Source organism: Anabrus simplex, chromosome 7 (genome assembly GCF_040414725.1).
Source record: "Anabrus simplex isolate iqAnaSimp1 chromosome 7, ASM4041472v1, whole genome shotgun sequence".
NCBI lineage: Eukaryota > Metazoa > Arthropoda > Insecta > Orthoptera > Tettigoniidae > Anabrus > Anabrus simplex.
The window spans coordinates 23,127,293-23,153,628 of NC_090271.1; positions in this window are offsets into that span (position 1 = coordinate 23,127,293).

Below are 26,336 nucleotides of genomic sequence, written 5' to 3' on the forward strand. Positions count from 1 at the left end.
TGCTTGCGCGAGATGGTGGTTGCTCTTATGAGGCGGCTCAAGGATCCATGGCTAGAGACGCCCTAAGGATGCTTGCGCAAGATGGCGGATGCAAGATGACGGCTATACATAGCTCCTTATGAGACAGCCAGTACAACATGTGATCAGAACATTGATTGATGTGTTCAGAACACAAAATAAGTAGAATCGAACACTGTACTCGATACAACATGTGATTAAAACATTGTGTGGTGTGTTCAGAACACTAATCGAACGCTGTATTAGGGGATACCTTTGTTTAGATTGAAACATAACAAGACTAGAATTGAACACTGCACATTGATTGATGTGTTCAGAACACAAAATAAGTAGAATCGAACACTGTACTCGATGTCGTTAACTTCAACATGTGATTAAAACATTGGCTGGTGTGTTCAGAACACTACATAAGTAGAATCGAACGCTGTATTAGGGGATACCTTTGTTTAGATTGAAACATAACAAGACTAGAATTGAACACTGCACTCGATGTCGGAAGATCAGATTGAAACATAACAAGACTAGAATTGAACACTGTACATTGATTGATGTGTTCAGAACACAAAATAAGTAGAATCGAACACTGTACTCGATGTCGTTAACTTCAACATGTGATTAAAACATTGTCTGGTGTGTTCAGAACACTACATAAGTAGAATCGAACGCTGTATTAGGGGATACCTTTGTTCTAGGAAGATCAGATTGAAACATAACAAGACTAGAATTGAACACTGCACTCGATGTCGTTACATGTGATCAGAACAATGATTGATGTGTTCAGATCACTAAACAAGTAGAACCGAACACTGTACAACATGTTAGGGGGATACCTTTGTTTAGATTGAAACATAACAAGACTAGAATTGAACACTGCACTCGATGTCGTTACATGTGATCAGAACAATGATTGATGTGTTCAGATCACGAAACAAGTAGAACCGAACACTGTACAACATGTTAGGGGATACCTTTGTTTAGATTGAAACTAACAAGACTAGAATCGAACACTGCACTCGATGTCGTTACATGTGACCCGATACAACATGTTAGGGGATACCTTTATCCTAAGAACCGAACACTGTACAACATGTTAGGGGATACCTTTGTTTAGATTGAAACTAACAAGACTAGAATCGAACACTGCACTCGATGTCGTTACATGTGATCCGATACAACATGTTAGGGGATACCTTTGTTTAGATTGAAACATAGCAAGCCTAGAATCGAACATTGTTTGATGTGTTCAGTACAACTTCAATGATTAACATACACACTGTGCACATATCGCATAGCTAAAAACACACTGTGCACATATCGCATACCTAACACTTCAAATGATTTGCTTAGTACGAAAATAAAAATAAAAAATCTATACCGCGTAGCTAACTCGTTCATCACACTGCTAAGACGCTTAGTAATTGTGAATACACTCATACGAAAATCAAGAAAGCACACTGCGTAGCCAACTCGCTCGGCACGAAAAAAATCTATACCGCGTAGCTAACTCGTTCATCACACTGCTAAGACGCTTAGTAATTGTGAATACACTCATACGAAAATCAAGAAAGCACACTGCGTAGCCAACTCGCTCGGCTCACTCGCTTAGTAATTGCAACACACACGGATAAGAATGTTCCGAGATACTTACATGTTTTTTAAGGGGGGTGAAAGATCATAAATTATATGTACACACATGTTGTCTCCTCCAAGTTGTAAGATGAAATAGACGCAGTACTGCGAGTTTCCGCTCTAGCTGGCGAACGGAAGTAGCATGATATCTCAGCAAAAAATAAAAATACGCGTGAGCTTGCAAGTCAGACACAATGATGGATACCGCGATTCAAATCCTGGTAACTTATGCCGTCGGGAAGGGCATCCGGCTAGATCATGTAATGATGATCGCACAGGTCCCACGCCTAGCATTTACAGCTTCCAGTTCGAACCCGCTATCATCCGAAGTAGCGAGAATGATTGAAGAGTGTTTTAGTGTGATTCATTTGTTGGATGGAGGCGTTAAGCTGCCTTCTTCGGTAGGAGTAGGCTATGTCGGGATATCGATTTAAAATCCTAGTCAGGAAGGGCAGCCGGTCGTAAAACTATGGTGTGAGGCGGGGTGTGCAAAAAAGCTAGCAATAAGTAAGGGCTGTTGATGGGGACGTTAAACCTTGTGCAGACTCCTTCGAAAATTATTTTTTGAGTACAAGTGTGTTGATGCTGATTCATTTGTCGGATGGAGGTAATAAGCCTTGTGCAGGCTTCTTCAGTGGAGTAGGCTATGTATCGGTACCGGGATATCTAGTTATAAAACCCGCTACAACAAATTTATCGCGTATACTGCGATTTAAAATCCTAGTCAGGAAGGGCAGCCGGTCGTATAAAACTATGGTGTGAGGCGGGGTGTGCAAAAAAGCCAGCATTAAGTAAGGGCTGTTGATAGGAGGCGTTAAACCATGTGCAAGCTCCTTCACCAGGAGAAGCCTACATGCCGGTACCGTGCAGGTTCTTTCGATAGGAGTAGGCACTGTGTGTGTTTTAACCTCTCCGTACAATCATGATAGTTTACGTTAGGAACTTACATAGGCTAAATGCTACACATTCCGTGGCAGAGCCGGGAATCGAACTCGGTCGAAAATTATTTTTTGAGTACAAGAGTGTTGATGCTGATTCATTTGTCGGATGGAGGCAATAAGCATTGTGCAGGCTTCTTCAGTGGAGTAGGCTATGTATCGGTACCGGGATATCTAGTTATAAAACCCGCTACAACAAATTTATCGCGTATACTGCGATTTAAAATCCTAGTCAGGAAGGGCAGCCGGTCGTATAAAACTATGGTGTGAGGCGGGGTGTGCAAAAAAGCCAGCATTAAGTAAGGGCTGTTGATAGGAGGCGTTAAACCATGTGCAAGCTCCTTCACCAGGAGAAGCCTACATGCCGGTACCGTGCAGGTTCTTTCGATAGGAGTAGGCACTGTGTGTGTTTTAACCTCTCCGTACAATCATGATAGTTTACGTTAGGAACTTACATAGGCTAAATGCTACACATTCCGTGGCAGAGCCGGGAATCGAACTCGGACCTCCGAGAGTAGCAGCTAACTACTACACCACAGAGGAGGACTATTTCAGAATATTTTACAACCTTAATTGGTACTGTGTTTTAAGAGCTTGAATGGTACTCAGCTAAGAAGACCTTCGCGAGTTACAAGCCGCTTATCAGCATGTAGTGTCCTCGTTCAAGGCCGAGCCGGAAGATACGTGTACAATTTCAGCTAACACACGCATTCCGCTGCTCGCTCTGCGCTGATACGACTTCATGGACAGTAGAACAAACCTATAGCCTACAGTATGCATGCCTCTCACCCGGTAGTCTCGGGTTCGATTCTCTTGGGAATAAAAATGTGTTTAAATCGCAAGAATTTGTTGAGTTGTCCTTTGCACACTCTTGCCTTCGCGATGCGTGTTCGATAATTGTTTTCAACCGGTTGCCCTTCCTGACGTCAAAGAACTCGGATTAAGAATCTGTCGAGAATCGGGGGTTTTACTGCTAGATTTTAAATCGCAGTATCACGAACTATTGTTTTACTGCTCGATGCCCTTCCTGACTAAGATTTTAAATCGCAAGAATTTGTTTTAAGACTCAAGTCTTGTTATGTTTCTTTTCGTAATCTGCAAGTCTAAACAAGCATATCGCTGCACACTCTTGCCTTCGCGATGCGTGTTCGATAATTGTTTTGAACCGGTTGCCCTTCCTGACGTCAAAGAACTCGGATTAAGAATCTGTCGAGAATCGGGGGTTTTACTGCTAGATTTTAAATCGTAGTATCACGAACTATTGTTTTACTACCGGATGCCCTTCCTGACTAAGATTTTAAATCGCAAGAATTTGTTTTAAGACTCAAGTCTTGTTATGTTTCTTTTCGTAATCTGCAAGTCTAAACAAGCATATCGCTGCACACTCTTGCCTTCGCGATGCGTGTTCGATAATTGTTTTCAACCGGTTGCCCTTCCTGACGTCAAAGAAATCGGATTAAGAATCTGTCGAGAATCGGGGGTTTTACGGCTAGATTTTAAATCGCAGTATCACGAACTATTGTTTTACTGCTGGATGCCCTTCCTGACTAAGATTTTAAATCGCAAGAATTTGTTTTAAGACTCAAGTCTTGTTATGTTTCTTTTCGTAATCTGCAAGTCTAAACAAGCATATCGCTGCACACTCTTGCCTTCGCGATGCTTGTTCGATAATTGTTTTCAACTAGTTGCCCTTCCTGACGTCAAAGAACTCGGATTAAGAATCTGTCGAGAATCGGGGGATATACAGCTAGATTTTAAATCGCAGTATCACGAACTATTGTTTTACTGCTGGATGCCCTTCCTGACTAAGATTTTAAATCGCAAGAATTTGTTTTAAGACTCAAGTCTTGTTATGTTTCTTTTCGTAATCTGCAAGTCTAAACAAGCATATCGCTGCACACTCTTGCCTTCACGATGCGTGTTCGATAATTGTTTTCAACTAGTTGCCCTTCCTGACGTCAAAGAACTCGGATTAAGAATCTGTCGAGAATCGGGGGTTTTACTGCTAGATTTTAAATCGCAGTATCACAAACTATTGTTTTACTACCGGATGCCCTTCCTGACTAAGATTTTAAATCGCAAGAATTTGTTTTAAGACTCAAGTCTTGTTATGTTTCTTTTCGTAATCTGCAAGTCTAAACAAGCATATCGCTGCACACTCTTGCCTTCGCGATGCGTGTTCGATAATTGTTTTCAACCGGTTGCCCTTCCTGACGTCAAAGAACTCGGATTAAGAATCTGTCGAGAATCGGGGGTTTTACTGCTAGATTTTAAATCGCAGTATCGCGAACTATTGTTTTACTACCGGATGCCCTTCCTGACTAAGATTTTAAATCGCAAGAATTTGTTTTAAGACTCAAGTCTTGTTATGTTTCTTTTCGTAATCTGCAAGTCTAAACAAGCATATCGCTGCACACTCTTGCCTTCACGATGCGTGTTCGATAATTGTTTTCAACTAGTTGCCCTTCCTGACGTCAAAGAACTCGGATTAAGAATCTGTCGAGAATCGGGGGTTTTACTGCTAGATTTTAAATCGTAGTATCACGAACTATTGTTTTACTACCGGATGCCCTTCCTGACTAAGATTTTAAATCGCAAGAATTTGTTTTAAGACTCAAGTCTTGTTATGTTTCTTTTCGTAATCTGCAAGTCTAAACAAGCATATAGCTGCACACTCTTGCCTTCGCGATGCGTGTTCGATAATTGTTTTCAACCGGTTGCCCTTCCTGACGTCAAAGAACTCGGATTAAGAATCTGTCGAGAATCGGGGGATATACAGCTAGATTTTAAATCGCAGTATCACGAACTATTGTTTTACTGCTGGATGCCCTTCCTGACTAAGATTTTAAATCGCAAGAATTTGTTTTAAGACTCAAGTCTTGTTATGTTTCTTTTCGTAATCTGCAAGTCTAAACAAGCATATCGCTGCACACTCTTGCCTTCGCGATGCGTGTTCGATAATTGTTTTCAACCGGTTGCCCTTCCTGACGTCAAAGAACTGGGATTAAGAATCTGTCGAGAATCGAGGATTTACAGCTAGATGCTCGCCGGATACCCTTCCCGACGGCATAAGTTACCAGGATTTGAATCGCGGTATCCATCATTGTGTCTGACTTGCAAGCTCACGCGTATTTTTATTTTTTGCTGAGATATCATGCTACTTCCGTTCGCCAGCTAGAGCGGAAACTCGCAGTACTGCGTCTATTTCATCTTACAACTTGGAGGAGACAACATGTGTGTACATATAATTTATGATCTTTCACCCCCCTTAAAAAACATGTAAGTATCTCGGAACATTCTTATCCGTGTGTGTTGCAATTACTAAGCGAGTGAGCCGAGCGAGTTGGCTACGCAGTGTGCTTTCTTGATTTTCGTATGAGTGTATTCACAATTACTAAGCGTCTTAGCAGTGTGATAAACGAGTTAGCTACGCGGTATAGATTTTTTTCGTGCCGAGCGAGTTGGCTACGCAGTGTGCTTTCTTGATTTTCGTATGAGTGTATTCACAATTACTAAGCGTCTTAGCAGTGTGATGAACGAGTTAGCTACGCGGTATAGATTTTTTATTTTTATTTTCGTACTAAGCAAATCATTTGAAGTGTTAGGTATGCGATATGTGCACAGTGTGTTTTTAGCTATGCGATATGTGCACAGTGTGTATGTTAATCATTGAAGTTGTACTGAACACATCAAACAATGTTCGATTCTAGGCTTGCTATGTTTCAATCTAAACAAAGGTATCCCCTAACATGTTGTATCGGATCACATGTAACGACATCGAGTGCAGTGTTCGATTCTAGTCTTGTTAGTTTCAATCTAAACAAAGGTATCCCCTAACATGTTGTACAGTGTTCGGTTCTTAGGATAAAGGTATCCCCTAACATGTTGTATCGGGTCACATGTAACGACATCGAGTGCAGTGTTCGATTCTAGTCTTGTTAGTTTCAATCTAAACAAAGGTATCCCCTAACATGTTGTACAGTGTTCGGTTCTACTTGTTTCGTGATCTGAACACATCAATCATTGTTCTGATCACATGTAACGACATCGAGTGCAGTGTTCAATTCTAGTCTTGTTATGTTTCAATCTAAACAAAGGTATCCCCCTAACATGTTGTACAGTGTTCGGTTCTACTTGTTTAGTGATCTGAACACATCAATCATTGTTCTGATCACATGTAACGACATCGAGTGCAGTGTTCAATTCTAGTCTTGTTATGTTTCAATCTGATCTTCTTAGAACAAAGGTATCCCCTAATACAGCGTTCGATTCTACTTATGTAGTGTTCTGAAAACACCAGACAATGTTTTAATCACATGTTGAAGTTAACGACATCGAGTACAGTGTTCGATTCTACTTATTTTGTGTTCTGAACACATCAATCAATGTACAGTGTTCAATTCTAGTCTTGTTATGTTTCAATCTGATCTTCCGACATCGAGTGCAGTGTTCAATTCTAGTCTTGTTATGTTTCAATCTAAACAAAGGTATCCCCTAATACAGCGTTCGATTCTACTTATGTAGTGTTCTGAACACACCAGCCAATGTTTTAATCACATGTTGAAGTTAACGACATCGAGTACAGTGTTCGATTCTACTTATTTTGTGTTCTGAACACATCAATCAATGTGCAGTGTTCAATTCTAGTCTTGTTATGTTTCAATCTAAACAAAGGTATCCCCTAACATGTTGTACAGTGTTCGGTTCTTAGGATAAAGGTATCCCCTAACATGTTGTATCGGGTCACATGTAACGACATCGAGTGCAGTGTTCGATTCTAGTCTTGTTAGTTTCAATCTAAACAAAGGTATCCCCTAACATGTTGTACAGTGTTCGGTTCTACTTGTTTCGTGATCTGAACACATCAATCATTGTTCTGATCACATGTAACGACATCGAGTGCAGTGTTCAATTCTAGTCTTGTTATGTTTCAATCTAAACAAAGGTATCCCCCTAACATGTTGTACAGTGTTCGGTTCTACTTGTTTAGTGATCTGAACACATCAATCATTGTTCTGATCACATGTAACGACATCGAGTGCAGTGTTCAATTCTAGTCTTGTTATGTTTCAATCTGATCTTCTTAGAACAAAGGTATCCCCTAATACAGCGTTCGATTCTACTTATGTAGTGTTCTGAAAACACCAGACAATGTTTTAATCACATGTTGAAGTTAACGACATCGAGTACAGTGTTCGATTCTACTTATTTTGTGTTCTGAACACATCAATCAATGTACAGTGTTCAATTCTAGTCTTGTTATGTTTCAATCTGATCTTCCGACATCGAGTGCAGTGTTCAATTCTAGTCTTGTTATGTTTCAATCTAAACAAAGGTATCCCCTAATACAGCGTTCGATTCTACTTATGTAGTGTTCTGAACACACCAGCCAATGTTTTAATCACATGTTGAAGTTAACGACATCGAGTACAGTGTTCGATTCTACTTATTTTGTGTTCTGAACACATCAATCAATGTGCAGTGTTCAATTCTAGTCTTGTTATGTTTCAATCTAAACAAAGGTATCCCCTAATACAGCGTTCGATTAGTGTTCTGAACACACCACACAATGTTTTAATCACATGTTGTATCGAGTACAGTGTTCGATTCTACTTATTTTGTGTTCTGAACACATCAATCAATGTTCTGATCACATGTTGTACTGGCTGTCTCATAAGGAGCTATGTATAGCCGTCATCTTGCATCCGCCATCTTGCGCAAGCATCCTTACGGCGTCTCTAGCCATGGATCCTTGAGCCGCCTCATAAGAGCAACCACCATCTCGCGCAAGCATCCCTCATAAGGAGCCTTGTATAACCGCCATCTTGCGCAAGCATCCCAAGGGCGTCTATGTATAGCGATCATCTTGCATGAGCACCTTTAAGGAGTCATGTATAGCTACCATCTTGTGCAATTAGCGTCGAGAGATGGCTGCTGTAGAATTTTTCTTTTTAAAATTATCCGCTACCACATAGAGTGTAGCAGTGAGGTTTGCGATGTAAGATGGTGGATGACAGCTGCGCGTGAGTTTGTAAAGCATGTGGAATTTGCCGCCACCACATAGATGGCAGCACGGTGCTCAAAGATGGCGGATGACAGCTAACAGAACTTTTCAAATTACCCGCTACTACAGAGAGCAGCACGGTGCTCAAAGATAGCGGATGACAGCTAACGAAATTGCCCGCGACTACGTGCTTAAGGTAGTAGTCATAAAGAGGGCAGCACGGTGTTTAAAGATGGCGGATGGCAGCTAACGAAATTACCCCGCATGAGGGCAGCACGGTGCTCTGTTGATTAAAGATGTCGGATGACAGCTAACGAAATTGCCCGCAGCATAGTGCTCTGTTGGTTAAAGATGGCGGGTGACAGCTGTCAAAAGAGCATGTGGCTTTGTTTCCAAACAAGAGCACGTGGAATTTGCCGCCACAACAAAGAGGGCAGCACTGTACTCTGTTGCTTAAAGATGGCTGTCAAAAAAAAGCGCGTGGGTTTGTAAAGCATGTAGAATTTGCCGCCACCACATAGAGGGTAGCACGGTGCTCAAAGATAGCTGCTGTCAAAAAGCATTTTTCAAATTATCCGCCGCCACATTTCAAAGGTATCTACCTAAAGATGGCAGCACGGTGATTAAAGATGGCGGATGATAGCTAACTGAACTTTTCAAATTTCCCGCTACTACGTGCTTAAGGTAGTAGCCATAAAGAGGGCAGCACGGTGTTCTGTAGATTAAAGATGGCGGATGACAACTGACGAAATTGCTCGCAGCACGGTGCTCAAAGATGGCGGATGACAGCTGCACATGGCTTTGTTTCCAAACAAGAGCACGTGGAATTTGCCGCCACCACATAGTGGGCAGCACTGTTCTCTCTGGATTAAAGATGGCGGATGACAGCTGTCAGAAAAGCATATAGGTTTGTAAAGCATGTGGAATTTACCGCCACCACATAGATGGCAGCACGGTGATTAAAGATGGCGGTTGACAGCTGTCAAAAAAGCATGTTGATTTGTAAAGCACGTGGAATTTGCCGCCACCACATAGATTGCAGAACTGTTCTCTCTGGTAAGTAGCTAAAGAGGGCAGCACGGTGCTCAAAGATGGCTGATGACAGCTGTCAGAAAAATAGCACGTGAATTTGTTTCCAAACAAGAGCACGTGGAATTTGCCGCCACTACATAGAGTGCGGCACTGAGGTTGGCGATGCAAGATGGCGGATGACAACTGTCAAAGGTAAGTAGCTAAAGAGGGCAGCACGGTGATTAAAGATGGTGGATGACAGCTGCACGTGGCTTTGTTTCCAAACAAGAGCACATGGAATTTGCCGCCACTACATAGAGCGCAGCACTGAGGTTTCGGATGCAAGATGGCGGATAACGTACCACATTTCAAAGGTAAGTAGCTAAAGAGGGCAGCACGATGCTCAAAGATGGCGGATGACAGCTGCACGTGGCTTTGTTTATCTCACGCTAGTGAGGTTAAGTTGGTAGCACTAAGGTTTAGACCCGTCAAGATGGCAGCACTGCCGATGATAGGTGACGAAAGAGGGCAGCACCGTGCTCAAAGATGGCGGATGACAGCTGTCAAAAAAGCACGTGGCTGTCAAAAAACACGTGGCTGTCAAAAAGCACGTGGCTTTGTTTACCTCGCGCTAGTTAGGTTAAGTTGGTACCACTAAGGTTTAGGTCCGTCAAGATGGCAGTACTGAGGTTAGCGATGCGTTGTTGTCTGTCAAAAAGCACGTGGCTTTGTTTACAAATCTGTTGAAAAGCATGTGGCTGTCAAAAAGCACGTGGCTTTGTTTACCTCATGCTAGTTAGGTTACGTTGGTACTATTAAGGTTTAGGCCCGTCAAGATAGCAGTACTGAGGTTAGCGATGCGTTGTTGTCCGTCAAAAAGCACGTGGCTGTCAAAAAACACTTGGCTTTGTTTATCTCGAGCTAGTTAGGTTAAGTTGGCACTACTGAGGTTTAGGCCCGTCAAGATGGCAGCAGTGAGGTTAGCGTTGCGTTGTTGTCGATGACAGCTGTCAAAAAGCACGGGGCTTTGTTTACAAATTCAAATCTCGCGCCAAAATTCAAATTTCCCGCCAAAATTCAAATTTCCCGCGGGCGGCGGAGGCGGAGGCGGCGGCGGAGGAGGCGGCGGGAGGAGGAGGAGGCGCCCGAACTCTCCCATTATACTACTGAAAAGTGTTTACTAGAAACCATGAAATTATTAAAGAAGAAATCCATAATACGTTTATTCCTGATGTGGCTGCACAAGAAGTCCACAAGGCTATGGTACAGGGTAGGAAGGGAGCCCGCGAAGAAACCGATAAATCGATTTCACAGGTAAGTTTATATTTTTATTAGTGACAATATTACCACACATAACACTATCCTCCACCACAATAACACGCAGTTACCTTCACGTGGCAGGTGCCGCCCAACTTCATCGGAGGGTCTGCCTTACAAGGGCTGCACTCGGCTAGAAATAGCCACACGAAATTAAAATTAGTGACAATATTTACGCATTGGACTCTAGGACTCCGCCCCACTGGCTTTTAAATGGGCATATATTAATTTAAATTGAGTTTGAACTCCTTGCAAATCCTGAGGCTGATGGCCGAAGGAAGTATACTAGCGAAGCGAGTTTACATTCTGCGAGCGACGTCTTGCTCGACAGACAGACACACAGACAGAAATTAAGATAAAGTTCGATTCGGCTTCTACGATGTATAATACATGAAATTATGCCAAAATTTCACTATTCCAAGTAATGTACAGAAAAAATTCTTATTTTATTCATATACATAGTATAGTTAGTTTCTTTTGGTTTCGGATTTTGGACGACGAATTCAAACCTCTTCTACAATCCGGATTTGAACTAGTTACCAGAATTCCGCAGTTCTATAACTGCAAGTCTACTCTGCATAGACAGCGAAGGAATGCTCGGGGAATTCAGGCTGAACCCAATCATCGATATGAAGTTGAGTTGGAATCAGAACGTTTGAAGATGGCAAATGGAAATAATGTCTTACTAGCTGACGACTGTGGTGGTGAGAGGATACTTACATTTGCCAGTTCCACAGAAAAAACTGCATTAAAAGAAAATAAGAATTTCTTTCATGGATGGCACCTTTAAGAGTGTTAGCAAACAATTTTCTCAGTTGCACACCATCCATGTAGTTTTAGAAAGCACTGTGGAAGAAACAAACGTAACCCCTGTAGTTTTCGCATTACTTCCTGACAAGAGAAAGTCAACTTACATTCGCCTGTTTAACGCCATTCTTCGGGTGATTCCAGACTGGTCCTCTGAGACAGTAAACGCAGATTTCGAAGCTGGAGTGATCGAAGCAATCAACACTGTATTTCCTGCTGCAGATTTTCATGGGTGCTTTCTTCATTTTTCACAAAGTCTATGGTGGAATGTACAAAAACTTGGGCTTGCCAAAGATTACAACACACGCCAGGAAATACGAGACGAGGCCGCTCTGGCGTTTTTAAAGACGGCAGATGTGGAGGAAGGCTGGCTACACATCTACAGTGTTGCTGTAGCACATGAGAAACTCAATGAGTTTTTTGACTATTTCATTGACCAGTGGTTAGAAAACCCTCATTTCTTAATTGATGCATGGAATTGTACCGGTAGGCGACATCGTACCAACAACGCTGTGGAAGGATGGAACCATCGCTTGAATGCAATAATTGGCAAACCACACCCTCGAGTAAAACATCTAATTATGGCACTAAAGAAAGAAGCAGATTATTCTGACACGAAAATCATCAGTATCGACCTGAATTTAGAAGGTCTAAAGAGGAGAAGCAAGTGCATTGCAATGGACAACAGAATAGAAAGAGCTATTGAAAAATTGGCGAAATCACGAGACATTGTGACGTACCCACTTGGCCCGCAGATGTATGACAAAATTATAACGTAGCGGGTCACTTTAATATTAAAATAAATAAATGATATGTCATTGTTTCTCCAGAAACAGTATCCCAAGGGCGCCAGTCTTCAAGCTTATGGCTTGAAAACAAAAGTAGATAATTAATAACAATAATAATAATAATAAATAAAAATACGTAATGAGACTCAAAAAACTCCCAGGGGTGGGGTGAACGGAACACAAATCATTAAGTACACTAACTTGGAATTTAAGGATCATTAATAATCATTTCGTAAAATATAAATTAAAGCAGCTATTTATTAAGATGAAAAACGTGACGTAACGGCGTATTAACGAAATCTGAACTTGCGGAAGCAAAAGAAAATTGAATGAAATTAATTTTAAAAATGAACTGTTGCGCGAAGACTTGCAGTAACTTATGCCATAAGCTCACCAAATGTAGACTCTGTTGTCTTTAAGCTGAAGATGGGTGGATTTCTCGTACAGGCTGCCTCATCTGTTGTTGGATTCCAGTCCTACATCCACATTTCCTGTCTTTAACACTTCCTATTGTACTCCTTACATAAAGTCGTAATGAGTCCTAATTTTAAGTGCAAAACCACCATGGGTTATGTTCATGGAGAGAATACCTTCGTATTCTCCCGTATTACGGAACAGTAGCGTAGCTAAATTCATAATACAAGCTCTCCTCCCCTATACCAGTCAGAACCGGTCTCCCGTTGACTACCTCTCGTCATTGAGATAACAAGTCCCAATGAGAGTAACTTTTGAGTAGAATATACTCAGGTGCGAAGTGAACTAAGTTAAAATCTTCTCCGATGTGTAGACGTAGAATCGTAGTAAGAGTATCTTCCAAACGTGAGAATCAGAATCAGAATGTCCGAATCTCCGAATACGAATCTGAATGTGAGTCTGAATGAGAATGTGAATGTGAATGTCCTCTCCAGCCCTTGTCGGTGGTATATATTGGTTCAAAAGTCTCCTTCCATCAGCCATATCACATGGTCCAGTAAGATTCGAGGTCTCATCCCTTCTCCGATGTATAGCTGTGCGTCCATCACGTTGCTTCATTACGTTCATTCACATAGGCTGAACTTTCCCGCTGAAATAAAGCGTCTCGAAGCTGAGTTTGAAAAGTGGGTGTTAATAATGTATCAACTGTCTTTTCATGAGGTGGAGAGGGTAATATCTCTCGTAACCTCGATGACGTACTTTTCCTGGAACTGGGCTGAAATTAGCCTGCTGACTCTGGTCACCTCACAACGGCTATTGGAAAATTTACTGCAAGTTATAAATATGCGTGATGTTGAAATACTTTACCCAATAATTTGTTCGTTCAGAATACGTTATAGCCGCGATACAAAGAAATGAAATGACGATTGAAATGGATGATAAAGACCCTATATATATATATATAGATATTAATTTAAACATGACCTATCAGTGATTAAATATATACATCTTATCAATTAAATATATAGTTCAATAATTAAAAACCTTCAGTGATGTCCCAAACATCACATTCGCCCCTCTGAGCCTGAAACAAGTAGTACTTCGTTGAGGGCTCACACCCACACATTGCCACTTACGTTACACTTGTTTCCAAAACAACTGTACATTCATTCATTACTGTATACAACACAACACTATTTTACAAAATTACAATTTGATGATTCCACCTACAACTTAATAACAAATAATATATAACACTTCAAAATTTCCATTAAAACACAATATTACAACTTAGCGAGTTTCTGATGTCTCACTTTCTCAAATGTTCGTCATCTCTTGCTGATTTTATGAATCCAGTGTATGCAACACTTGACAATTCAATTTAGATCTGTACAAAATTTACACAAACAAAATGCATCGTATTACTCTCTCAAGTGTTTATACGTTCTTGCTGTATGACTATCACTTCACACACGCTAACACATTCACGTGGTTTTAGCCTAGGGTAAAATTATTGCAAGTCTTTATGAAGACATAATATAGTCTACGGTGAATTTACAAATTTTAAACTGCAATATTAATGATCCTCGTTATATAAAATCAAATACTAGATTACCCATACATGGCGTCACGTAAAGAGAACAGACGTAACCTTGGCAATGAACTCGTGTCAATCGTATACACACACATCGTGTAGCAAGCAAGACAAAACTTGGGAAACTCAACCTACCAGAGAGCAGTCACTCCACGCTGCGACAGGTGTATATTATATAAGAGATAAGCGTGGCCTGGCTCACTGACCTATATTCCAGCACTATGGAAAATCCATCGGACTCGTAATATATTTACGTAAACTTCTAATGTTGTACGTACCCATTAAAATGCAATCGCCGTCAGATAATTTATAAGCACAAGGTCCTAGTTTCTTATGTATACGATAAGGTCCTTGATATAAAACTCCAGCCATATCATCATAAAAACCGTGGCGAAATCCCCTGCTACATCACCTAATGCAATATTTAATGCTCTAATTAAGGCTGCAGAACTTGTCTTCGTACCGTAGGGAACGCGCTGAAACTGATACAAGCTGTACTTATGACTAAATGCCGTCAGAGGCCTGTCCTCTACTCTCAAAGGAATCTGCCAAAAACTACTTCTTAAATCAACAGATGAAAACCATTTTTTACCCTCAAAGCCCTGAATTAACTCTTCAATAGTCTGCGATTTTAACTGGTCAGTACAAATACGTCTATCATATCCCTCCCATTAATGCAAAGTCTAACGCTCCCATCACTCTTAGGCACAACGATTAAAGAATTTACATACTGGCTATTAGACACTTCAATTATCCCATCAGCTAACATAGCTTGTATCTGATCGTCAACTGCCTTGGCATATTTGTGTGGGATAGCATACCGTGGCCCGCTGAAAGGACTGTCATCCAGCACTGAAAAAGAATGTTCATAAACATGTGTTTTACCGGGTTTCTTAGAAAAAATCTCAGCGTGTACACATAACACTGCCAACAATTCATCTCTCTGGACTTCCTCTAATTTACTGTTACTCGCAGCTTCAAATAAGGCATCCTTCTGATCCTCTTTCAACCACAACTGGCATAAATTAAACCCCTCACTGGGTTTCTCCTCATATCTAGAAACCTCAATAACACTCCATAGCACAAACATTCGTTTTCCTCTGAATTTCATTTTTCAGTTCGAGTTTGACATACTTATTATCCCACTTCAGATTTACCGTTGCATCATCGTAATCTAGCTGAGCCGATTTTAAAGTCAGCCAGTCACATCCCAAGATGAGATCAAATACAAGGTGAGGAATAACCAAACATACCTGTACTGAAATCAAACCCTCTATACAAATCGGCACCGCAACCTGCTTGCATATTTGTTTCGACTTTTTACCAACAGCTGTAATAATGAATGTAGACTTAACAGGCATCTCTTCCATCATAATACCCTGTTTAACTAAAGAGCCATACCATTCTGAACTAATACATGATTTCTGACTTCCAGTATCAATTAACGCGTGAACATACGCCCCCAAACTTCTAATTGAACCACAGGATTAATCACTTCATCACCCGAATCTAAATAATTATTATCTGGTTCACACATAAGGTCTTCCTTAACATCTAGGCATATGGCAATAGTTTCATAACACAATTCCTAACTACTTCCTGGTAAGGCTGGAATTCTGACCCATCATTACAGCCTGCATTTAGTTTAAAGGTTGCCATCGTGTACCTACACTTGGCTCGTTAGTAACTTGTCCTCTGACTTGTTGGACATTTCCCGTTCTATTTTCAGGTGCGCCACCCCTACCGTTATGCCTTGGCTGAAACTGATTACGATTCTCGTAGTTTGGCTGTGTCCTATTGTCCCTTGGTTCACTATGATGAACAAAATTATGTGCGTTTCCTGTTCTATGCCCAATGTTTCCTAGCGCATCAAAACTCCCTAATAACTGCTCCATTTCCTGAATAGTTTTAACACTTTGCATACACGCTGCTTCGTGTACCCTGTCTGGAAAATGTCGTAGCAGTAATCTGACTACATCTGAATCAGCCGTGATTCCGTCTAAATTCTGGCAAATCATAACATGTGACAAAAAATACTCAGTCATAGAGACACATTCATTATGTTTGAATTTCCCAAATACTACCCTTTCTCTTTCACGGCTTTGAACGTTTTCGTTCCAGTATTTGTCTGTGAACTTCGTCTTAAATTCCTCCAGACTTTTCATGTTACTTTTATAGACTGAAAACCAGGAACGCGTCTCTCCCACAAAAGCATGATCAATAATGTCGATCGCCTCTTCCCAGTCCATAAACCCTTCCTCAATCCGTTTCCCAAACCGTTTTTCTACTATTTTCAGAAATTCTAGCGGGTTAGTTTGTTTCCCATTGAACTTCGGTAATTCGATTTCCTTACTGTAAATCCCTCCATGACTTTGCCTCTCAGTGTTACCTTGCCTTTCTCTTACTTCTCGTCGTATGCGTGCTTCTGCCATCGCTATGCGGTTATCTACATCTTTATCTCTTTTTTCAATTTCATTCACTACCGTATTCTGTTTTTCTTTCAATGTCTTAATTTCCACTGTATTGCCTTCTACTATCGCAAACTTTTCTCTTTGTTCCCTAGTGTTGTCTTCTATTATACACTTAACGGTATCGATCTTGTTTTGTACCTGATCTTTAAATTCTTTTATTTCTTCCTTTTGGATCTCAACTTTATTATTAATACTTGCCACCTGTGTCTCTAACTCCTTTCTAGTGTTGTTGCTTTCTTTTTCCATTAATCCCAACAACTCACTCCTCTGCTCTACAAATTTCTTTTCTACCTCTTGTTTGTTTTGCTTAGTTATCTCTTTCTGTTCCTCTATCTGCTTGTTAAATCTTTCATTTTGTTTAAATAATTCTTGTAACTGTTTGCTATGTTCGTCCATCCTTTTATTAGCTTCTACCTTGTATTCATTCAATGCCTTACTTAATTCTCGTTTAGTTTGTTCTACTTCATTTTTAATTTCTGATTTAGTTTGTTCCAATTCCTTTTTTATTTCAGATTTATTTTGATCCATTTCATTTTTTATTTCAGATTTATTTTGTTCCATTTCATTTTTTATTTCAGATTTATTTTGTTCCATTTCATTTTTTATTTCAGATTTATTTTGTTCCATTTCATATTTTATTTCAGATTTACTATCCTCTATCTTACTTAACATTAACTGCATCATTTCAAGTAACTGATTATTATTACCCTCACTGTTAGGGCTAACCTCCGCCTCGCCCCCCATCGTACTATCGTCTGAATCTAACGTAACTTCGTCATTCCTACTCTTATTCCCTTCGCTATCTTCGCTCCTAATATCAGTTTCCTCCTCTACACATTTATCTAAGTCTTCCTTAGAATTACTTAAAGTACTACCCTTCAGCACGTGTCCACTACGCAGCGTCATGTCTTTCTCCTCTTGCTCGGCCATGTTACCCCCAAAATCAAACACACTAGAAAAATATACTGTGGATACACAACAGTTACCCCCAAACTACTGATTTTATCCTTCTATACCAGTACTTAATGATTTACGAGCCCCTCAGTTGTGGCGACAATATGTGACGTACCCTCTTGGCCCACAGATGTATGACAAAATTATAACGTAGCGGGTCACTTTAATATTAAAATAAATAAATGATATGTCATTGTTTCTCCAGAAACAGTATCCCAAGGGTGCCAGTCTTCAAGCTTATGGCTTGAAAACAAAAGTAGATAATTAATAACAATAATAATAATAATAATAAATAAAAATACGTAATGAGACTCAAAAAACTCCCAGGGGTGGGGTGAACGGAACACAAATCATTAAGTACACTAACTTGGAATTTAAGGATCATTAATAATCATTTCGTAAAATATAAATTAAAGCAGCTATTTATTAAGATGAAAAACGTGACGTAACGGCGTATTAACGAAATCTGAACTTACGGAAGCAAAAGAAAATTGAATAAAATTAATTTTAAAAATGAACTGTTGCGCGAAGACTTGCAGTAACTTATGCCATAAGCTCACCAAATGTAGACTCTGTTGTCTGAAGCTGAAGATGGGTGGATTTCTCGTACAGGCTGCCTCATTTGTTGTTGGATTCCAGTCCTACATCCACATTTCCTGTCTTTAACACTTCCTATTGTACTCCTTACATAAAGTCGTAATGAGTCCTAATTTTAAGTGCAAAACCACCATGGGTTATGTTCATGGAGAGAATACCTTCGTATTCTTCCGTATTACGGAACAGTAGCGTAGCTAAATTCATAATACAAGCTCTCCTCCCCTATACCAGTCAGAACCGGTCTCCCGTTGACTACCTCTCGTCATTGAGATAACAAGTCCCAATGAGAGTAACTTTTGAGTAGAATATACTCAGGTGCGAAGTGAACTAAGTTAAAATCTTCTCCGATGTGTAGACGTAGAATCGTAGTAAGAGTATCTTCCAAGCGTGAGAATCAGAATCAGAATGTCCGAATCTCCGAATACGAATCTGAATGTGAGTCTGAATGAGAATGTGAATGTGAATGTCCTCTCCAGCCCTTGTCGGTGGTATATATTGGTTCAAAAGTCTCCTTCCATCAGCCATATCACATGGTCCAGTAAGATTTGAGGTCTCATCCCTTCTCCGATGTATAGCTGTGCGTCCATCACGTTGCTTCATTACGTTCATTCACATAGGCTGAACTTTCCCGCTGAAATAAAGCGTCTCGAAGCTGAGTTTGAAAAGTGGGTGTTAATAATGTATCAACTGTCTTTTCATGAGGTGGAGAGGGTAATATCTCTCGTAACCTCGATGACGTACTTTTCCTGGAACTGGGCTGAAATTAGCCTGCTGACTCTGGTCACCTCACAACGGCTATTGGAAAATTTACTGCAAGTTATAAATATGCGTGATGTTGAAATACTTTACCCAATAATTTGTTCGATCAGAATACGTTATAGCCGCGATACAAAGAAATGAAATGACGATTGAAATGGATGATAAAGACCCTATATATATATATAGATATTAATTTAAACATGACCTATCAGTGATTAAATATATACATCTTATCAATTAAATATATAGTTCAATAATTAAAAACCTTCAGTGATGTCCCAAACATCACAACATTGAAAAGTTTTGGAGGAACGTATCCTGCATAATTAAAATGGATTAAGAGGAACAAGAAAGTTACTGATTTGCATCCTGGGAAAACGCATAAGCTGCTGCATACATTGTACACACTCTATATTTTTGTAAATATACACAAAACTTGACAAGGCTGAAAGGCCGCTTCTTCCATTGCCAGATTTGGTTTGTGTTTTTAATCAAACCTTTGTAGTAATGTGAAAATTGGCTGAACGTGACTTCATAGCAGTCTCAAGGAACGCAGTTAATAGTGAGTACATTATCTTAAATTTAATTTTTCTTCTTCTTCTTAATCTGTTTACACTCCAGGGCCGGATTTTCCCTCGGACGTAGCGAGGGATCTCATTTCTACCGCCTCAAGGGCAGTGTTCTGGAGCTTCAGACTCTGGGTCAGGGGATACAACTGGGGAGGATGACCAATACCTCACCTGGTATGTTGAACAGCGGCCTTGCGGGGGGATGGGGATGTTGGAAGGGATAGAGAAGGAAGAAGGAAGGAAGCGGCCGTGGCCTTATATTATGTACCATCCCGGCATTTGCCTGGAGAAGTGGGAAACCACGGAAAACCTTTTCCAGAATGGCTGAGGTGGGAATCGAACCCACCTCTACTCAGTTGACCGCCCAAGACTGAGTGGACCCCGTTCCAGCCCTCGTACCACTTTTCAAATTTCGTGGCTGAGCCGGGAATCGAACCTGGGTCCCCAGGGGTGGTAGCTAATCACACTAACCACTACACCACAGAGGCGGACTTATACTTAATTCCCTTAGGAATTTTTTGTCCAGTGAACTAGTTTTTATTATAAGTCCAATTTTGAAGTTTGAGGTGTCAAAATAAAGGGAACTTTCCATAGATGTTTCGAAAGGACATGATTTCCCTAAATTCCCTTAGGACTCCATACTCAAAGCCCTTCAAAGTTCCTATGTAATTTTAATGAAATAAACAAATATTCCTGCTTTATATATGATAAGATATTTATTTAAACAGATGTTTTAGTAATGCAGCTTTGGATATATTTTAATCATCACCTGATTTGTGAAAATATTTGTTTTTATTCTCACTATGTTGTTTACATTACGGTATAAGCAGTTCATTGTAAAATATAGTTGAATGGTGGCTGCACCAAGGATTGGCAGCGGTATGGAAGTAAGGAAGGTGCGGGCTTTAGGACCGAAGCTGAATACCAGTAACGAGCAAGGGAAGCGATAACTCAGTCAGCGAAAACCGAGTCGTGTGCAATGTTGAACATTTATTACAGTAGTAAGTGCGAACAATAATAAAGTTCGTATTCATTAGGGGACCTGCCCTCCGACGATTCAAACACTACAATTCTCGATTCTTAGCAATTACAGGGGCCTTAGGCCACATACCGATTCAACTATAATGAGGGCTACACTCTTTTTACCAAGAAATCGAGGCTCAGCCTCGGGAACAACGTCCTTTAGTGACAAAATACTGAATTACTTAAAAACCAAGTTAACACGTTAGCCTTTTCAGAAATAAGCCCTCTTACTATTTACCGAGGCCCTTAGCCTCTACCAACAAGAGAACAAATATGTTACATTCTGAATACTAAACAACTCCCTCCCTAAGCCTGAAGTTGGTTGACAAGCATTTCTCCTACCTCCACGCTCACGGCTAGGCGACTAGGCGACTTGCTCGCTCCAAGAGAACTGAACCAAGTTCTCTCCGAACTCCACAGCACCGTGCCCTCCCTCTGCAGCGGTGAGGAGGGGCAAGGTGGGGAGACAACGCGACAAGTGCGCAGGGCGGAGGAAGGCTTGCCAACATAATATGGAAGGTGCCACCAGGGCGGAAATAATTTTCTCTTTTCCCTGGGGCCATAAGGGGGACGGGACAACATGTGTATTTTATTAAGATACAAGGAGAAAACATACTAACTACAAATATACAATATACGCAGATCGATCTGTATAAATTGACGATTTAAGAGAATACGGCGAGGGAGAGTACCTCTTGGTACAGTGGCAAAGGAGCGGAGCGAAAAACGTCCATTATTACAAACATCAAAACGTTACCTATTTCTAACAAGGAACGCAAATGAAATGAAACAGTTATTGTAGACCTGTCAAACTGTCAATCATACGTGTTTGGACGAAATAGCACTAGTAGGCCGGTAGAGAGTTAATTACCTGCCTCTGTTCGTGGATTTTGGACGAAATGGTACTTGGACGAAATGGCACCCGGACGAAATGGCACGACACGCTTGGTGGCATGCCATCAGCTGGATCAATTATAGGGTTCGTCCCTGAAACTCACTTTCCTTAATCATCGTAGCCTTACTCAACCCGATACGCCGACATCTGGGAATGCAGATATTTGTCGGAGGTACTCAATCTAAATTGAATCGGGAAGCCGACGATAAATTTGATTTATTATCGGGCTCTCGTTGTAAAGAAGGCCCGTCCTTATGGACCATCAGATCGTACGACCGCTGGTTTGATTCCAGTGGGATCAAGTGGAGAATCATACCCCGAATTTGTATTTCTTTTTTAGGATGGACGTTACAAGTGTATTGTTACCACTTGCGGTGAAGCAAGAAATATTATAATTTGATGTGTTGTAAAACCAATGTTTCGTTTATAAATTGTATTTAAATTCAGGGCGCTGGATGGCGCAATAAATTTTAAGTGTCACTTCCTAGTCCTGTCATGAAGTCCCGAACAATTGAGTGTCCCCCACTTTATTTTTGCATGCCGCGTTCATCCCTGTGTTCATTGATGCCTCTACATTTATACTGAGATTTATGATTTTGTTGACATAAAATATGAACCGACACCCCTGAGATTAATGCTAGTCTGGGACTCAGAGTGTGGACGGGTGCAATACACGTGAAACGTTTCAGTCCCGCCCGAAGCCGGGACGGGAAAAAACATCATTTACATTCACGTCTTTCATTTCTTATGAAAGTCGATGAACGCGTAAGGTGGCCTTCAAAAGAAACTGGGAATAATGGGACATAACTCAAATATGACGCGAGCGAAGCCGTGGGCAAGCGCTAGTATTATATAGAGGTCTAGTAAAACCTGTTATGAATAAGTGAAAGAATCAAAAGGGTAAAAAATATGACATCTCCTACCGCACACTCCTTTTCTTTTATCTAGCAAAAAGTAAGTAAAACTTATGCGACACGTCTCATCAGGAGGTGAAAAGAACAAGAGGATAACACTACACTAAGTTACCAGTCTGATAATATAACGTGACCATATCTGCAGCAAAACTGGGTAATAGGTGTTATTATTTCCTTGGAGCCTCAAATCCTTCAATCTTTGCAAACTCCACTAGTAGATCGACATAGAGTTTCAGTGTTCGATACCATGAGATAATTTTTATTCTGCTACTGAACAGACAGAATAGATTTTTTTATTCTGTCACGACAAAGTTGATGTTATATTCGCAAAATAAGGAGAGAGAGAGAGAGAGAGAAAGAGAGAGAGAGAGCGAGAGATGTAGTTTCCCGCTGAGTTTTTTCCATGCAATCATCGTCTGCCTGCGTGTTAATTTCTATTGTTTTGTTTTGTTTTATGAACAAGATACCGCCCAGCACAATGCATTTCCTGTTCTCTGTAACACAGGATTGAACCTATACAGTTTGTCGACATGTTTATTTCTTGTTCAGGACGGGAGGTCACACGTCGGATAGAGATGGTTTCGAGAAGCGCAGCTAGCCTTAAACTAGGGTCCTCTGAGGTTAGTCCCATGCAAGATAGTGTCGAGAAGGGCAGCTAGCCATAAAACTAGGATCCTATGAGGTTATCCCCTTCGAAGATGGTGTCGGGTAAGAGATATCCTGCAAGATGGTGACGAGAAGGGCAGCTAGCCTTAAAATAGGGTCCTTAGGCCCCTCTAAGATGGTGTCAGGAAGAAGCATGTCGAGAAGGGATGGTGGCTTTATAACTAGAGGTCTCTGAGCTTAGGACCCTCCAAGAAGGTCGAAAAGGGCAGCTAGCTTTAAAACTAGTAACCTCAGAGGTTGATCCCCTACAAGATGGCGTCGGGAAGGGGCATATCGAGAAGGGCACCTTAAACTAAAATTATGGCGCAGTAAGGTTAGACCCCTCCAAGATGTTGTCGGGAAGGGCATTTTGCAAGATTGTGTCTAGAAAGGCAGCTAGCCATAAAACTAGGGTCCTCGGACCTCTCTAGGATGGTGGGGCATCCGGCAGGATGGTGTCGAGAAGGGCAGCTAGCTTAAAGACTAGTGTCCTCTGAGGTTAGGCCCCCTCCAAGGTAGTGTCGCACATGGCTAAGTCCTGTCAAGATACCAGCAGTAAGGTTAGGGTCGTTCAAAATTCCACACCATCACACGGAGAAATCCCGTTAAGATGACAGCAGTGAGGTTAGATTCAAATTCTGCGCCCAATACCTGTCAAAAGCACGTGGTTAGGACCTGTCAAGATTGCAGCAGTGAGGTTAACCATGTTCTCTTTTTCAAAATTCCGCGCCTGCACGTGGCTAAGTCCTGTCATGATAGCAGCTGTGAGCTTAAGGTCGTTCATAATTCCGCGCCCAAACAAGTGCACGAAGTTAGGACCTCCAAGATGGCAGCAGTGAGGTTAGCCACGATCTCTTTTGAAGTTCCGCGGCAAAACAAGTGCAAAAGTTTAGGATGTGTCAAGATGTCAGCAGTGAGTTTAGCCATACGCACTTATTAAAAATTCGGCGTTAAAACACAAAAGTGAGGTAAGGGTCTGTCAAGATGATAGCTGTCATCTTGACAGCTGTCATGAGCATGTGGCCTTGTTTGTAAACAGTAGCACGTTGCCGTGAGATCACAGTCCGTCGCCGTGACATAATGGGGTCAATGACCTTGTCAGGGGTCAATGACCTCGGTGCTGACTCAGCACAAAAATGCTTACAAAGTGTTTTAGAACCCACATAGCCCTACTACTCATATCGCAAAACGTGTACCTGAGTTTGATTTGCGTGCAAGTAACGAAGGGTTTTTATGTGAATAACAAACCATTCGATTCCAAATTCATGCATAAGGGACATATTTGGTAATGGATCCACCTAGCGTTGCGAATATGCAACGCCAGAAGTACGTATTTCTTATTCCGCCATGAATGATTAATTGTAAAATCATTCGTGGTACTTTCGAACGCTGAAAATTTACTTCCTGGATTTGCTAAAATAGATTAATTATTTCCAAATCATAAAATGATATATGGAATATTACCTCTTACGGTACACCATTGTGGTAGCAGGAACCACTACCTTCGTGATTTACAGGTCGTAGTGTAGCTCCGATGACGTCGTGCAAAGAGGAGATCGGTTTCCTACATCCGACCCGCGTACAGCAACCATTCCATACTAATATGTATTGTAGTTAAGAAATATTCTCAGATATTGTGTTAATATAACAGATTAGATCAAACACCTCTAATCGTTTTATATCTCGAAAGTTAGGTCTATCCGTACCAGCAGAATTAGACTTCAAATATGATCGAAATGGTCAGTGCACAACTACTGATGTCGGCCTTCTCGTCTATGTACCCAAACAAATTTAATAAAATGCGCATTAATGAAAATATGGACACGACTCACGTACACAAATAATAATATGGCTGTGCCACCACATTTCTAGATGATTATAAATGTAGTGCAGCCTTTGTGGGTTCGTTTTCCTGGAGGTCTTGGCGCTGTCCTAGAAGGAATTTAGTTGCATTGCTTGTAATACCGAAATATAGTTTGCTATCAACAGTGTATGGATAACAGTGACAAAATAATTTAATAGCAGATTGGGTTTTATAAACTGAATATATTTCTATATTTTGAATTTGATTCCGCTTCTATTGCACGTCCTCAATATTACCTAACCCATGAAATAACACAAATTTAGGCCTAGTTGGTTATTGATCCTTTATGTTACTTGTAGGATTGTACTTTGTCAATAACAAAACTCACTGCCATTAATCTAAATAACAAGAAGAAAGTCAAAAGCAGAACTCACCCATAATCTCGGAAAAAAGAGTGATAATTACTCCTGTATTCTTCATAATAGTTATACATTCGGTTAGGATCTTCATCTTCTATAAGTTTCTCCTGCCCTCATTCGAAAGAAATGAGAATATTGGTGTAGAGTTGGATGTTCGTCGTGAGGTGCACAACTTTCTGGCAATGTGGCAATTTATTTAAATAATTAACATAATATTTCTATATTAATGCGGTATGGGGTAAAAATTCAGTGAGTAAATTCCACGAGAAGCATTACTTTCCTTTAATTAAATTACTCCCCACATGAAAATAACATACCTTACATAAACTTTGAGGTTTCATTATCTAAGTAAATCTATGTAAATGCTGATATAATAGAATACACTTAAAAATAAAGCAATGTCTTTCAATAGTCACAATTGTCCAAATAATGCTTTCAATCACAATACTATGTTTTACATTCACAAGTACCACCATAACATTCATGTAGGCCACCATAATCGATCAGCTGATCGGCTTTGCGTGCTTCCTACAGTACGGCCTGTACATCACGAAGGCAATGCTGTAAATCACAACATATTGTTTTAAACATACACTTCGTCAACAATGGAGAGGTCGCTGTTGATTAACAGACCTGGGATAAATCACAACACTTCCCTTTAACCGAATGCGCGGGCAATTTTCACTCTCGACGTGCAAAACAGCCTCAAATATGGAATGAAATAAGTACGGGCACACCGTTGCACATAAGCGACGGTAAGCGTTCA